Source organism: Chiloscyllium plagiosum, unplaced genomic scaffold, assembly GCF_037043375.1.
Source record: "Chiloscyllium plagiosum isolate Xiang-an unplaced genomic scaffold, Cpla_swu_hap1 HiC_scaffold_36, whole genome shotgun sequence".
Lineage (NCBI taxonomy): Eukaryota > Metazoa > Chordata > Chondrichthyes > Orectolobiformes > Hemiscylliidae > Chiloscyllium > Chiloscyllium plagiosum.
Window position 1 is genome coordinate 70,487,576 of NW_028270174.1, and position 15,418 is coordinate 70,502,993.

The following is a 15,418-nucleotide window of genomic DNA, read 5'->3' on the forward strand; positions in this document are numbered from 1 at the left end:
GACTCGCTACCACAGCCATATCTCCTTCCTCAGCACCTGCCTACGGAACCAACTTATCCCGCACGGACTCCGGACTACGTTCCGACCTACAAAACTTGGACCCAACCAGTTCAACCAGTACCTACAACAAATCCGAAGCCTCCAGCAACAGACCTCCCTCCGGATCCTTCGCTCCACGCTTGCAGCCATGCGCCGCATTCCCTGCAACTCGACCTACCCCAGCTCAGGACAACATTCTCACAGAGCTGCCCCAGCTCAGGACAACACTCTCACAGAGCTGCCCCAGCTCAGGACAACACTCTCACAGCCCTGCCCCAGCTCAGGACAACACTCTCACAGACCTGCCCCAGCTCAGGACAACACTCTCACAGAGCTGCCCCAGCTCAGGACAACACTCTCACAGAGCTGCAAAGGACCTCTACTGTTCTTCATCCACAGAAGGATCCATAAACTAAACAAACAGTTCTTCCCAGCCATATCGGAAATTAAAGACAGTAAGTACCAAAAACTTTCATGTACTTACCCCCACACTCCGGATTCCTCAACTGTTCCAGAATCTTCCATCGGCCTCCGAAATCAGTTTGGCGCCATTACACACGCGGCCGCTACATCGCCCGCGGCAATAGCTGCCGCCGATGACGACGATGACGTCACTTCCGCCCCCACCGACCTCGCAGCCTCCGCGATCGCCGCCCAAACAACCGCCTCCGCGATCGCCGCTCAGACAACCGCCTCCACGATCGCCATGAAGACAATCGCCGGCAGATTCGCGACCTCTGCGGCTTTTGGGAATAACTCTGGCTCTGTGGTCGCCGCAGCCACTTCCGCCCCAGTGACGTCACTAACCTACACGCCCACAACGCCGCATATGTCTCCGCCCCCACGCCGATCTCCACGCCTGTCTCCACGCCTAACCCCGCCCCCCCGGCGTGTTCCATCACCACGCCTAACCCCGCCCCTTCGCCGATCTTCGAATGCGTGCCTAACCCCGCCCCCACGCCTATTTCCGTCACCACGCCTAACCCCGCCTCTTCATAGCCAACTGCCGCCGCGATATTAACCGCCACCTGAACTCCCACACCCCTCCCACCCACTCCAACCTCTCACCCTCGGAACGCGCAGCCCTCCACTCCCTCCGTTGCAACCCCAACCTCACTATCAAACCAGCAGACAAGGGAGGCGCGGTAGTAGTTTGGCGCACCGACCTCTACACCGCTGAGGCCAAACGCCAGCTCGCAGATACCTCCTCCTACTGCCCCTTTGACCATGACCCCACCCCCCACCACCAAACCATCATCTCCCAGACCGTCCATAACCTCATCACCTCGGGTGATCTCCCATCCACCGCTTCCAACCTCATAGTCCCACAACCCCGCACCGCCCGCTTCTACCTCCTGCCCAAAATCCACAAACCTGACTGCCCCGGCCGACCCATTGTCTCCGCCTGCTCCTGCCCCACCGAACTCATCTCCGCATACCTTGACACCGTCCTGTCTCCCTTAGTCCAAGAACTCCCCACCTACGTTCGGGACACCACCCATGCCCTCCACCAGCTCCATGATTTTCGCTCCCCGGTCCCCAACGCCTTATTTTCACCATGGACATCCAGTCCCTGTACACCTCCATTCCCCATCACGAAGGACTCAAAGCCCTCCGCTTCTTTCTTTCCCGCCGTACCGACCAGTGCCCTTCCACTGACACCCTCCTCTGACTGACTGAACTGGTCCTCACCCTGAACAACTTCTCTTTCCAATCCTCCCACTTCCTCCAAACGAAAGGAGTAGCCATGGGCACCCGCATGGGCCCCAGCTATGCCTGCCTCTTCGTAGGATATGTGGAACAATCCATCATCCGCAACTACACTGGCCCCACCCCCCACCTTTTCCTCCGCTACATCGATGACTGTATCGGCGCCGCCTCGTGCTCCCACGAGGAGGTTGAACAGTTCATCCACTTCACCAACACCTTCCACCCCGACCTCAAATTCACCTGGACAGTCTCAGATTCCTCCCTCCCCTTCCTCGACCTTTCTATTTCTATCTCAGGCGACCGACTCAACACGGACATCTACTACAAACCGACCGACTCCCACAGCTACCTGGACTACACCTCCTCCCATCCTGCCCCCTGTAAAAACGCCATCCCATTCTCCCAATTCCTTCGACTCCGCCGCATCTGCTCCCAGGATGACCAGTTCCAAAAACGCACAACCCAGACGGCCTCCTTCTTCAAGGACCGCAATTTCCCCCCCGACGTGGTCGGATGAACTCGGATTTCACCAGTTTCCTCATTTCCCCTCCCCCCACCCTGTCTCAGTCAAGTCCATCGAATTCAGCACCGCCTTCCTAACCTGCAATCTTCTTCCCGACCTCTCCGCCCCCACCCCAGTCTGACCTATCACCCTCACCTTGACCTCTTTCCACCTATCACATTTCCGACGTCCCTCCCCCAGTCCCTCCTCCCTACCTTTTATCTTAACCTACTGGACAAACTTTCCTCATTCCTGAAGAAGGGCTTATGCCCGAAACGTCGATTCTCCTGTTCTCTGGATGCTGCCTGACCTGCTGCGCTTTTCCAGCAACACATTTTCAGCTCATTACACAGATCGGGACTGCTCAATCGAGTGAATAATTTTTCACTGACAAGGAAGGCTTGGAGGAGCTGAAGACGTTTACCCAGATAGGGAAGGATGGGGAGGTTAAAGGCAAATACATTGACATAGAGGGTAGTATTGGTAGGAGGGGCTTACAGGGAGAGACAGGGCTGTCGGGGTTTACCGGGATGAAGGAATTTAGTATCTACTGGAGACGTTTAGGGATTAGGTTGTGATGGGTTAGAGAACCTGACAGAGACAGAGTGCATTGGGGGGACTAGAGGAGATTCCAAACAGAGGGAAAATGATAGGGAATGGAGGATATTACAGACATCACTAATACAGCATGGGCCAGGATTGATACCTGGGACCACCTGGGTTGTCTCAGTGAGGACCATACAGCAGTGGGGAAAGAAATGCCCTCACAAGATGGTGGGATTGAAGCCTCGAATGTAGCTGTTCCTTGCCCAGCAGTGTCCTATATCTCTCAGCCATATTTCTGCTATGGCTGGAATATCCCAGTATCCAGAGCCAATCCATGCTCTGAGCTCGTCTGCCTTCCCAGTCAGGCTTTGTGCATTGCCAGTCAGCCCACCTGCACCCGCAACCCCCCCACCAATTGATACTGGTGCTTCTCTGCTTCAAGTCCAAGTCGCCATCCCCATCTTGTACAGGTCACCTCTAACCTAGAAGAGATCCCAATCCCTGAGCCACCTACACCAGCTCCTCAGCCACACATCCATCCGGATTATCTTTTTATGTCTATCCTCCCTGGCACATGGCACTGGGAGTAATCTGGAGCTCACTACCCTTGAGTTGCTGCTTTTTAACTTCTGACCTAATGCCCGATATGCATTTCACAGGGCCCCATCCCTTTGGCTACCTCTGTCATGTGGACCGATGTGCATAATAACCTCTGGCTGTTCATCCTCCACCTTCAGAATGTTCAGTAACAGCTCAGAGTCATCTTTGACCCTGGTACCCGGAAGGCAGCACGCTATACTGGGGTCACTTCTGCAGTCACACAGTCTCCTGTCTGTCCCCCTCACAACTGAGTCTCCTATAATGAGACAGAATGTGGCAAACAGAGACTGGCATGAACTACCTGCAGTCAGGAAAGAGGAGTATTTTAAAGTGATACAGTGAGGATCCATGTCCAGTGTGTTAATAAACTGGGAATGACAAAGGGAGAAAGTCCAGTGAATACTGATCAAGTGATATCGTGAGTTTGATCAAGGAAATGCAGTTCAATAAACACAGGTGTAACTCTTCACAAGAACAGAGGGTGCAAGGGGTCCTTAAAATAATGGGTAAGCAATGGCCATGAAATATCCTTGGCAGACACTATTAAGGAAAAGCTACAAGATATTTTGTGACTTTCGTCAGAGTCAGAGAGAGGGAAATTATTGGGAACAATTCTGATGGACGGAATGAATCAATAATTGGAAAGGCAGGAAACAATTAGGGATAGTCAGCACGAATTTGAAAAAGGAAAATCCTGTCTGATAAATTCAGCTGAGTCTTCTTTGAAATCACGAATAAAAGCATTAATGAGGGCAGTGCAGATGATGTCGATTCTTTGGGGTTCACTATGGCTTTGACAAGGTCCCACATGGAAGGCTGGTCCATCAGACCAATGCGATTCGAGGCAAGTTGGATCCACAATTTTTGGAGGTTTGGTTTTGTGTTTGAAATTCTTTCACCAGTGGGTGTATCACAGGGAACTGTGCAGGAACCATTGCTGTTTATTATGTACATTAATACCTTGGATGTGAAAGCAGAAGGTATCATTATTAGGTTTACAGATGACATGAGAGCTAAGGATGTTGTCCACAGTGAGGGGGGGGGCGGGGCGGGTGTCTCAGTATGCAGTCTGAAGGTTGAGGCTGGGACAGAATTTCAAGAGAGTCATTTAAATAGACAAGGCAGGTAAGAGCGCAGCAGGCAATGAGGGAAAACTGATCAATTAAACTACTTTATTTCAACATAACAGGCCCAACAGGTAAGACAGATGAACTTGGTGCATGGACATGGGACTGGGAAACCATAGGTATGGCAGAAACACAGCTGAGGGAGGGACAGGGCTGACAGCTCAATGTTCCAGTGTACAGATTCTACGGGATGGAGAGAACAGGAGGTGAGAGAGGAGGGGGAGTGGAGTTTTTGATCAGTGAAGCATCACTGAAGCACTTAGAGAGGATATTCCTGGGGATCGCCCAGTGATGCTGTAATGGTGGAAATGAGAAATGAGAATTGGTCATCACTTTGATATGACTGCACTACAGGTCCTTAATAGTCAGCGGGAAAAGGAGTAGCAAATATGTCGGGAGATCTCAGATATCTGTAAGAATGAGAGAGGAGTAATGGTCAGTGATTTTAACTTTCCAAACTTAGACTGGGCCTGCCAGAGTGTTCAGAGTTTGGATGGGAGGGATTTGTTAGGCGTGTTCTAGAAAACTATCCCAGTCAGAATGTAAATGAGCAGACTACAGGAAGAGGTAAAAACTGACCTCCCCTTGGGAAACAAGGTAGGGAAAGGGACTGAGGTGTTCGTGGGGAAACACTTTGGCAAAGTCACCACAATCGTATGAGTTTGAAAATAGCGATGGAAAAGAACATGGCTGGTCCACTAATTAATTATCAAAACGAGCCTTCCCTGAATCTCGAAGCTATGAGTGAAGAGTTTTAACAATTGATTGTGGAGGCTATTTGCAGGTAAAGGGATGTCAGGCAGATGGGAAGCTTTCACAAGAGAGATAAAATGAGAGTTCGGGACTAGCATATTCCTATTAGTGTGAATGACAATGCTGACACAAGTAAGAAACATTGGATGACTGGGGATATTGAGGCTCCGGTCAACACATAAGGGACACGTGTCACATATAGCCAGCTAGATTAATGGAATCCATTGAAGAACATTGTAGGTGGAGTAATTCACAGGGAAGTCAGGAGGGCCAAACGGGACCACAAAACGTGTTGGCAGATGAGGCTGAGGAAAATCCAAAGAGATTCTTCAAATATATTAACAGCAGAAGATTAACTGGGGCAGAATATGGCTCCATGAAGACGAATGAGTGGAACCAGAGGAGATCGGCGAGATCCTGAACAAAAATTTCACGTTTGAACTTACTGTGGAGGAAGACTGGGGAGGTCAGGAAAGAAAAAACAGTCATATCTTCCATGAGGTACAGAAGGTTCTAAAATGCATATAAAATGGATAAATCCTTGGGAACTAATCAAGTATATCTCAGGATATTGTGGGAAGCTCAAGAAGAAGGTGTGTGGTCCCTTAAAGAGATTTTTCTGTCACTGACAGCCACGAGCTGGAAGCCTGGAGGGTGTCTAATGTTGTGCCAGTATTTAGGAAAGGCTGCGAGGGAAAGCCAGGGACATCAATACCTTTGATGCCAGTGGTGCGTACGTTGTTGGGAGCGATTCCGTGGGACAGGAGTTACATTTGCAACGGCAAGGATTGATTAGGGATAGTCAGCACAGCTTTGGAGTACTGTGTAGAATTCTGACCATTCTGATCTAGGAAGCATTCCCTAAAACTGGAAATGGAGCAAAATTTGACAAAGCTGTTACTGATACTGGAGCGTTTGACACAATCGGAGAGGCCGGATAAGTTGGAATGCAACATGGGGGTGGGGGGGGGGGGGGGGGGGGGGGGGGGTGGGGGGGGGGAATGAGATAGCTTTGGCAGATAAGGTTAAGGAGAATGCAAATAATTGTCTACAGCACACAAGTACAAAAAAGCAAATGGAGAGACAATAGGGCTCCTTAAAGATCAGTGACGCTATCCAAGTGTAGAACCACAGGAGATGGGCGAGACCTTAAATGAACATTTCATGTCAGAATGCACTGTGGACAACGACTAGGAATCAAAGGGCAAGAAACAGTGATGGCTTGTAACAAGTCCCCATTACAGAAGAGGTGGTGCTGGAAGTCTTAGAACACAAATGTAGAGAAATCCCAAGATCCTGAACAGGTGTATCCCAGAAAATTGTGACAAAGTTTGGCAGGGACCCAAACAGGGATATTTGTGTCATTGTCTTTCGCATTTCCATTGGGTGTAGATGGCTGAGGGGTGACCTTATAAAGGTTTAGAAAATCATGAAGGTGCAGGTAAGTTGATTAGCCAACGTCTTTACCCCAGTGTAGTGGGGTCCATAACGAGATGGGATTGAACTTCAAAAGGAAAAGTGTTAGCAATTCTGGAAAGTGCGAAATTAGGTAAGTCCTCTGGGCTGGATATGATTGATCCTTGGATTCGCTGGTAAGCCAGGAAGGAGATTGCGGAAACTTTGGCTTTGAACTTTATGACATCATTGTCTACAGGAATAGTGCCAGAAGGCTGGAGGATATCAAATGTTGTCCCTTTGTCTAAGAAGGGGAGTAGAGACAATCCTGGGTAATTATAGACCTGTGAGCCTTACTTCGATTCTGGGTAAAGTGTTGGAAAGGCTTGTAAAAGAAGCTACCATTTCTAATCATCTGGAGATGAATACTTTGATGAGGGATAGTCAGCACGGTTTTGTGAAGGGTAGGTCACGCCTCACAAACCTTACTGACGTATTTGAGAAGGTGACCAAACAGATGGATGTGGGTAAAGCAGATCTTGGTAGTGCAGATGAACAGAGAGATCACTGTGTCCATCTACATGGATCGTTGAAAGTTGCCACCCAGGTTGATAGAGTTGTTATCAAGACATTCAGCGTGTGAGCTTTTATTGGTACAGGGATTGAGTTTCAGAACCATGAGATCATGCTGCAGTTGTACAAAACTGGTGCGGTCGCATTTGGAGTGTTGTCTATGGTTCAGATCACTGCATTACAGGACGGATGTGAAAGATTTGGAAAGGGTTCAGAGGAGACTTACTAAGATTTTACCGAGTCTGGAGTGAAGGTCTGAGGAGGAAGGCTGAGGGACTTGAATCTGTTTCTGTTCGCGAGAAGACGTTTGAGATCAATTAATTGAGACAAATGAGATAGTCAGAGAGTTAGATGGGTTGGACAGTGAGAGCCTTTTCCCTCGGATGGCGATGCCGAGAACGAGGGCAGACAGCTTTAAATTGAGGTAGATACTAATATTAATAAATAGATATGGGGCAGATGCCAGAGGTAGGTTCTTTACTCAGAATAGTCGGGGCATGGAATGCATTGCCTGCAACAGTAGTGGACTCACCGACTTTAAGGGCATTTACCCGGTCATTGGATAGGCATATGGACGAGAATGGACTAGTGTTAGTACTTGGGCTTCAGATTGGTACCACAGGTCGACGCAACATCGAGAGCCGAAAGGCCAGCAATGTCATGTTCTGTGTTCTAGAGAGCATAAATATGTGATGGGAAAGGAAAGACTTAGATGAGATTGCAGGAGAACATTTTTCACACAGAGGATGGTGCAAGCATGGAATGTGTTTCCAGGGGAAGTGGTAGAGAAAAGTACAATTACAACATGTAAAAGACATTTGGCAGGTACATTGAGAGGAGAAGGTTTGAAGGGACATGGGTCAAGTGCAGTAAAACACGACTCGTTCATGTACTCTGGTCAGCATGGACTAGTTGGATCGAAGGAACCGTTTCCGTGATGCTTGGCTCTGTCTCCAGTTATTGGAGGAGGAGACGACCGAGGTAAGGCATGTGATAGACACTGAAGCAAGTTACAGCGATAGGGATGGTAGTCTGGAATGCAGTACATTTCAAATATGTGGAGGGACTATCGGGAAGGGAAAAGGTTACAGAGACAGGAATTGTTATAGGAGTTACAAATTATTGAAGACACTGGTCCACAAGACATGCCACAGATACAATGTTGCAGAGTAGTGAGATGTAGTGCAACAGAACTTATAGTAGGGGTGGGGATTGAGCCTGGGGTGTTTCGTAATGTGCTCCCCCTCCAGCACTGTATGTATATCATGTCTTGTTAGCCGATTTTTGGAGCCCTCTCATTGCTCTCCGCTCTATGCACTGTGAGTGATCTTACCTCGCTACAGGATTTATTGAAGGATCCAGATCTCCGTGCCCTTTGTCTCTCTGGCTGACCGACCATCTTCAATGAGGTTATGGACGAGACACCCAGCAGTTGGAAAGTCTATTGAGTCAGGAACTCCCTAAATTCCTACAGGAAACAGAGAAATAGACAGAATGGGAAATTAGACAGTTGCACTGAGGGTTACACATGGAGAATAGCACTAAGTCACACAGATCTGGAAAATCCCAGGCTCCATCCTTGGCATGTTCTGCTGCGTCTCTCTGGAGTGGGCGGCACGGTGGCACAGTGGTTAGCACTGCTGCCTCACAGCGCCTGAGACCCGGGTTCAATTCCCGCCTCAGGCGACTGACTGTGTGGAGGTTGCACGTTCTCCCCGTGTCTGCGTGGGTTTCCTCCGGGTGCTCTGGTTTCCTCCCACAGTCACAAAGATGTGCAGGGTCAGGTGAATTGGCCATGCTAAATTGCCCGTAGTGTTAGGTAAGGGGTAAATGTAGGGGTATGGGTGGGTTGTGCTTCGGCGAGTCGGTGTGGACTTGTTGGGCCGAAGGGCCTGTTTCCACACTGTCATGTAATGTAATGTAATGTAATGTAAAATGTAATGGAGTGGGGAATTCTGTTGGCTCAGGATCTGAAGTAGCTGCAAGAGTGAGAGACGCTGACAGAGGCAGCAATTAGATCCACACAATGAGGGATACCACATGGAGAGAGACTGAGTGATATCACCAGACTGCTGGAAGATGTCAGTATCAAACAATTGTTTCGGAAGAATGGGTTTTGCTTCATTTTGCACTGGTATAACTAGTCAGGAATGAGCAACCTGTGAGCAGGTGAGGTAGTGGCCGAGTGGTATTATTGCTAGAGCATGTATCCGAAACCTCAGCTAATGTTCAGGGGAGACAGGTTTGAATCCCACCATCAGAAATGGGTGATGTTTAAATCAACATTTTTTTAAAAACACTTGCAATTAACAATTCATGAATAAGTATGAAACCATTGCTGATATCCAAAATAATTTTTGTTCATCAAAAAGACACTGGTCCTTTCGAGAAGGACATGTGCCCATCATCATGTGGTCTGCACGACATACTCACATCGAAGTGTTTGCCTCTCAATTACCCTCTGAAATGGCCGAACAAGTTACTCAGTTCAAAGGCAGCTAGGGCTTGGGAGGGGGACAAGAAAGGCTGGTCAGCCAGAGACACCCATATCCCACAAGTAACTAAAAACAATCTTGTTGCACTGGGACCCAATGGAACCATGATGAGAATGGAGTGCTGGTAATTATGTTGGCAGGTTTATGGACAGAGCTTTAAACTGACAGAAAGGATGCAGGGACAGGGTTCAAGTGAAAGAAGCTTTCCAAATCCAAAGAGAAAAAGTGAAGCATCAGAACAGCATGGGAATGTGTCTGAAGTCAAGCAGACAGGAACAGGATGGAAAACGTTTAACTAAAACTGTACATCAGTGAATAGGTTTGTGACAGGAGTTTTGGGAAAGAGTAAATTATTTTTTTTTGGAATGGACGAAGTATCTTCAATAAGGTAGATGGATTTGTGACACAGAGATAAATGGTAGTTAGACCCTAGAGAGACATGGTTACAGGACGAAAAATAGGTGGAACATAAATATTCAATTGTTCACAATCTTGCGGGATCTGAGGCAGAATGGGAAGGATAGTTGGGTAACGCTGACAGAAATGGGTAACAAAGGCATTACAGAGAACGTATTTGGCCTCAGATCATGAAGTAGAGTCAGTCTGAATATAAATTCTGGCTACTACTTGCCAAGGACGCAAGCAGCAGAACAGTTTTAGCCACCGAACAGCATTTCATTGCTCATCACTGCATTAAACAGGAACTCATTGGAATTTTTAACAAAGGCATTGTGATAATTTTGGGAAACTTCAATATTCACATAATCTGGGAAAATCACACTGACATGAGAAGAGGAGTTCAAAGAACTTTGTTTTTTCATCAGTGTTTCTTTGAATAACACATTGTGCAACTGGCAAGGGACGTAACTATCCCAGTGACTGTTGTCTGATGAATCTGAGTGAATGAGTAATGTCACACTGAGATCCTCCGGGAAATTGGGATAAAGTGACATTTAAATAGTTATAAAGCTTTAACATGAATCACAGAATGGACAAGACACAACTGGAAACAAAATCGCCCATCTACATGGGTTTGAATGGAGAACCCGCCTCAGGCAACTGTCTGTGTGGAGTTTGCACATTCTCCCCATGTCTGCGTGGGTTTCCTCCGGGTGCTCCGGTTTCCTCCCACAATCCAAAAATGTGCCGATTATGTGATTTGGCCATGCTAAATTGCCCGAAGTGTTAGGCGAAGGGGTAAATGTAAGGGAATGGGTGTGGGTGGGTTACGCTTCGGCGGGTCAGTGTGGACTTGTTGGGCCGAAGGACCTGTTTTCACACTGTTAGTAATCTAATCTAATCTAAAACTGACCAAGAGTTAACAGGATGAACAGACTGAAATATGTGTCTGTAAGCGAACAGTTGAAAACACTTGAAGAACGATGTAAAACACTCAACAAAAGGACATTCCATTGAAACAGACAAAACCTCAGCAAGAAATTCCCTGCTGTCCCTCACTCAGGAGAAAATGGACCATATTAGATTATCAGGCTTAGAAGATCACCAAAAAGTACAAACAATTCTCAAGCGAGAGAGTGTTTGTGCAGTAAGTGTTACAGGGATTGTGAACTGTCTGCTAGCAAGAGGGGGGCAGTGGGAAAATAAATAATCGTCAGGGTTTAATGTCACAATAGGAACAGGGAGAGGTGAAGGTGCTGGAGGTGGTGAGAGTGTTACAGAGAGTGGTCAGGGCCTGAACGCTATTACAAAGCCAGTACAGATTGCTGCAGATGGAGGGGTTTGCAAAGGTAGGGAGGGACATATGTATTTTTGTTTATTCATTCATGGGCTGTGAGTGTCACTACCTAAACCAGCATACATTGCCCTCTGCTAATTAACCAGAGGGCAGCTCCGAGTCAGCCATATTGTTGTGGCTCTGGAGTCACATGTAGGCCTGACCAGGTTAGAATGTCAAATGTCCTTCCCTAAAGGATGTAAGTGAACCAGATGTATTTCTCCTACTGATCAAGAACGTTTTTATAGTGACCTCACCAATGCCCACCAAAACATAGCATCCCAACTCCTGCTCTCAATGCTGTGACCAATGAAGGAAACCATCCCAAATGCCTGCTTCACCAGTCTGTCTACCTGGGACACCACTTTCAAAGAGCTGTGTCCCTGCATCCCTGGATCACTGACTGACAACACTACCTAGCCCCGAACATTAACTGTACAAGTCCCACCCTGGTTTGTTTCACCAAAATGGAACACGTCACATTAATCAAATTAAACTCCATCTGCTATTCTTCAGCCCACTATCCCAGCAGTTCTGTCCATCCTGTTTTTACATAGTTAACCTTCTTCACTCTTCAGTATATCACCAATTTTAGTGCCACACACAAACGTATTTATCAGGAAACTAATATTCTCAGCCAACCAATTATCCAAATGACAAACAACAATGGACTGACTGCACCTCCAGTCAGAAAAACAAAATGTCTCCAACTACGTTCTGTCTCCTACCGTGTAGTAAATTGTCTAGCTTACTTGACTAGCTCCTCCTGGATGCCGTATCCTTTTACGTTGATCAGAACGTATTACCCAGTTTTCCAGACGGAACGTAAAACATAAAACAGTACAGAACAAGGCCCTTCGGCCCTCAATGTTACGCCGACCTTTATCCTCCTCTAAGATCAAACTAACCTAAATACATTTCATTTTACACTATCATCCATATGCTTTTTCCAAGAGTCTATTAAATGTCCCTCGTGTATCCAACTCTACTACCACCACTACAGTGCATTCGATGCACCCACCACTCTGTGTGGAGAACCAAACTCTCTGAAATCTCCCCTTAACCTTCTTCCAATCACCTTAATATTATATTCCCTTCTGATAGCCATTTCTGCCATGGGAAAAAAATTGTTCACTGTTCACTGTCTGTGCCTCTCATTACCTTGTTCACCTTTACCAGGTCGCCCCTCACCCTTCTTCACTCCAGTGAGGAAAGCTTTATCTCCCTCAACCTTTCTTCATAAGACATGCACTCCAGTCCAGGCAACATCCTGGTAAATCTCCTTTTTACCATCTCCACAGCTTCCACATCCTTGTAATGAGAGGACCAGAACTGAACTTAATATCGAAGTGTGGTCTAAGCCGAGCTCCATAAAGCTGTAGCACAGCCTCACGGCTCTGAAACTCAATCCCCCAGCTAATGAAAGCCAACACAATGTATTACTTCTTAACAACCCTATCAGCTCGGGTGGCAACTTTGAGGGATCTAGAAGTGGAACCAAACATCCCACTGTTACTCCGCACTGCCAACAATCCTATTTTAACCCAATATTCGGAATTCAATTTCGACGTTCTAAAATAAATCACTTCACACTTTTCCAGGTTGAACTCTTTCTGCCACCTCTCATCCCAACTCCTCATCATATCAATGCCCCGTTGCAACCTACAACAGCCCTCCACACTATCCACCATCTATCAATGTTTGTGTCATCGGCAAACTTACTAACCCACTCTTTCACTCCCACATCCAAGTCATTTGTGAAAATCACAAAGAGCATGGTTCCAGGAACTGATGCCTGCTGAACACGACTGGTCAGTGAGCTCCAGGGTAAATGCTTTCCATCTATCATCACCCTCTGTCTTCTATGGGCCAGGAATTCTGCATCCAGACAGACAGGTTTCTCTGGATCCCATGCCTCCGTACTTCCTGAATGGTTAGAGGTAATGAGGCGCTGCAAGAAAGGATGGAGAAGTACTGTGGGGACTGCAGAAGGTTACAGTGATAACATGTGCTGGAGAGGCTGAAGGGCAGGTCAGCAAGGGATGGATGTTACAGACAGATAAGGGTTGTAGGTGCTGGACAAGATGACAGACATAAGGATTTTTGCAGCGCTTTGGGGATAGTGGACACAACACTAAGTTTCAAAGTCATTTTGGAAAGAGATAAGGATAGTGCAGAAGTGAAGGTGTTCAATTTGGAGAAGCCCCCTAATCATTAGAATATGACTGTCACTGGGCATTATCATTATCACGAGACAGGATCTGGCAAACACAGACTGGGAGGAACTATTTGCAGTTGGGTTCATATCCGGATAAAAGAAGAAAGCTAAAGTGATACAGTGAGAATTCAGGGCCAGTGTGCTCCCAGAAGAGTGAATGACAAAGGCAGTAACTCCAGTGAACACTGGTCAAGCGATATCGTGAGCTGGATAAAGTAGGTACAGTTTGATAAAAACAGGGGAAGCCCTTCAAAAGTACAGTGTATGCAAGGGGGGGGGGGGGGGGGGGGGGTCTTAAAAATGAGGGGCAAACAATAGGCATGAATTATCCTTGGCAGATACTGTTAAGGAATGGCCATTAGGTATTTTATGAGTGTAGTTAGAGGAAGAAGATTGCCAGTTAAAGAGTTGCACCTGTTAGAAAACAAAGGGATAATCTGTGCATTGAGCCAGAGGAAGTAGGTGAGGTCTTCAATGAATACTTCCCATCTGTATCCACACAGGAGAAAGGCATTGTAGCTGGGGAGTTCAGTTGGGATGGTGAGGTTCCAGAACATGTTAAGACCAATAAGGAGCAAGTATTAAATGTCTTCACAGGTATAAAGGTGGAGCAATCCCCAGTGCCCAATGAAATGAATGCCAGGCTGCTATTTGAGGTAAGGGAGGAGATTGCTGGGGTCGTGGTGGATATATTTAACACTTTGCTGGCCACAGGTGAAGTGCCGAATGACTGGAGGATCGGGAATGTGGTTCCTTTGTTCAAGAAGGGCAGCAGGGATAGGCCAGGTAATTACAGGACAGATAGTCTGGCAGCAGAGAGAGGGAAAATTCTGCGAACAATTCTGAGAATTAATTAACGCTTGCAAAGACAGGGATCAACTCGGCTGAGTTATCATTGCTTTGGCAGTGGAAGATACTGTCTGAGGAATTCAGTAGCGTTTTTTTTAAATGGTCTCTCAAAATATTGAGGAGGGCAGTTCAGATGATGTGGTTTAGGTGGACCTGAATAAGGACTTTGACAAGGTCTCACATGGAAGGCTGGTCCAAAAGGGAAGATCTAAAGGGATTCAAGGCATGTTGGTAAATTCGATGCAAAATTTGTGGATAAACATCTTCGTCTTTGATTTTCTTTCACCAGAAGGTGTACCAAAGGGATGTGTGCATGAACCATTGCTGGTTAGTCTGTGGAATAATAACTTCGATGTGAAAGCAAAAGAAATTATTTGTAGGTTTGCAGATGACATGAAAGATGAATATGTTGTTCACAGTGAGAGGGATGGTCTCTCGCTACAGTCTAATGACGATCAGATGATAATCTGAGCAGAGTTTAGTTCTGAACAATGTGAGGTCATACCTTATGGGAGGATGATAAGCGAAGTTCAGGCATAATGAATGGTTGGTTCTTGCGGAGTACTGAGGAACACAGGGACCTGTGGGGACAAGTCCCTGGATCCCTGAAGTTGTCAGTACAGGTAGACAGGGTGGGGGAAGGTACCTGAACTAGGAGCAGGAGGGGGGCACATATCCTGTTGGGACGAATTGTTAGAGCTGCTTGAGATGATATAAACTAGTCTGGCAGGGTGTTGGATCTGAAACAGTCAGAGGGCGGAACGATGATTGAGACTGGTACACAAGTTAAAGACAGCAATTTCAACAGACAATGAAGGCAAAAACAAAGCAGGGAATGGGGGAAAACTGATTATTAAACTGCATTTATTTCATTGC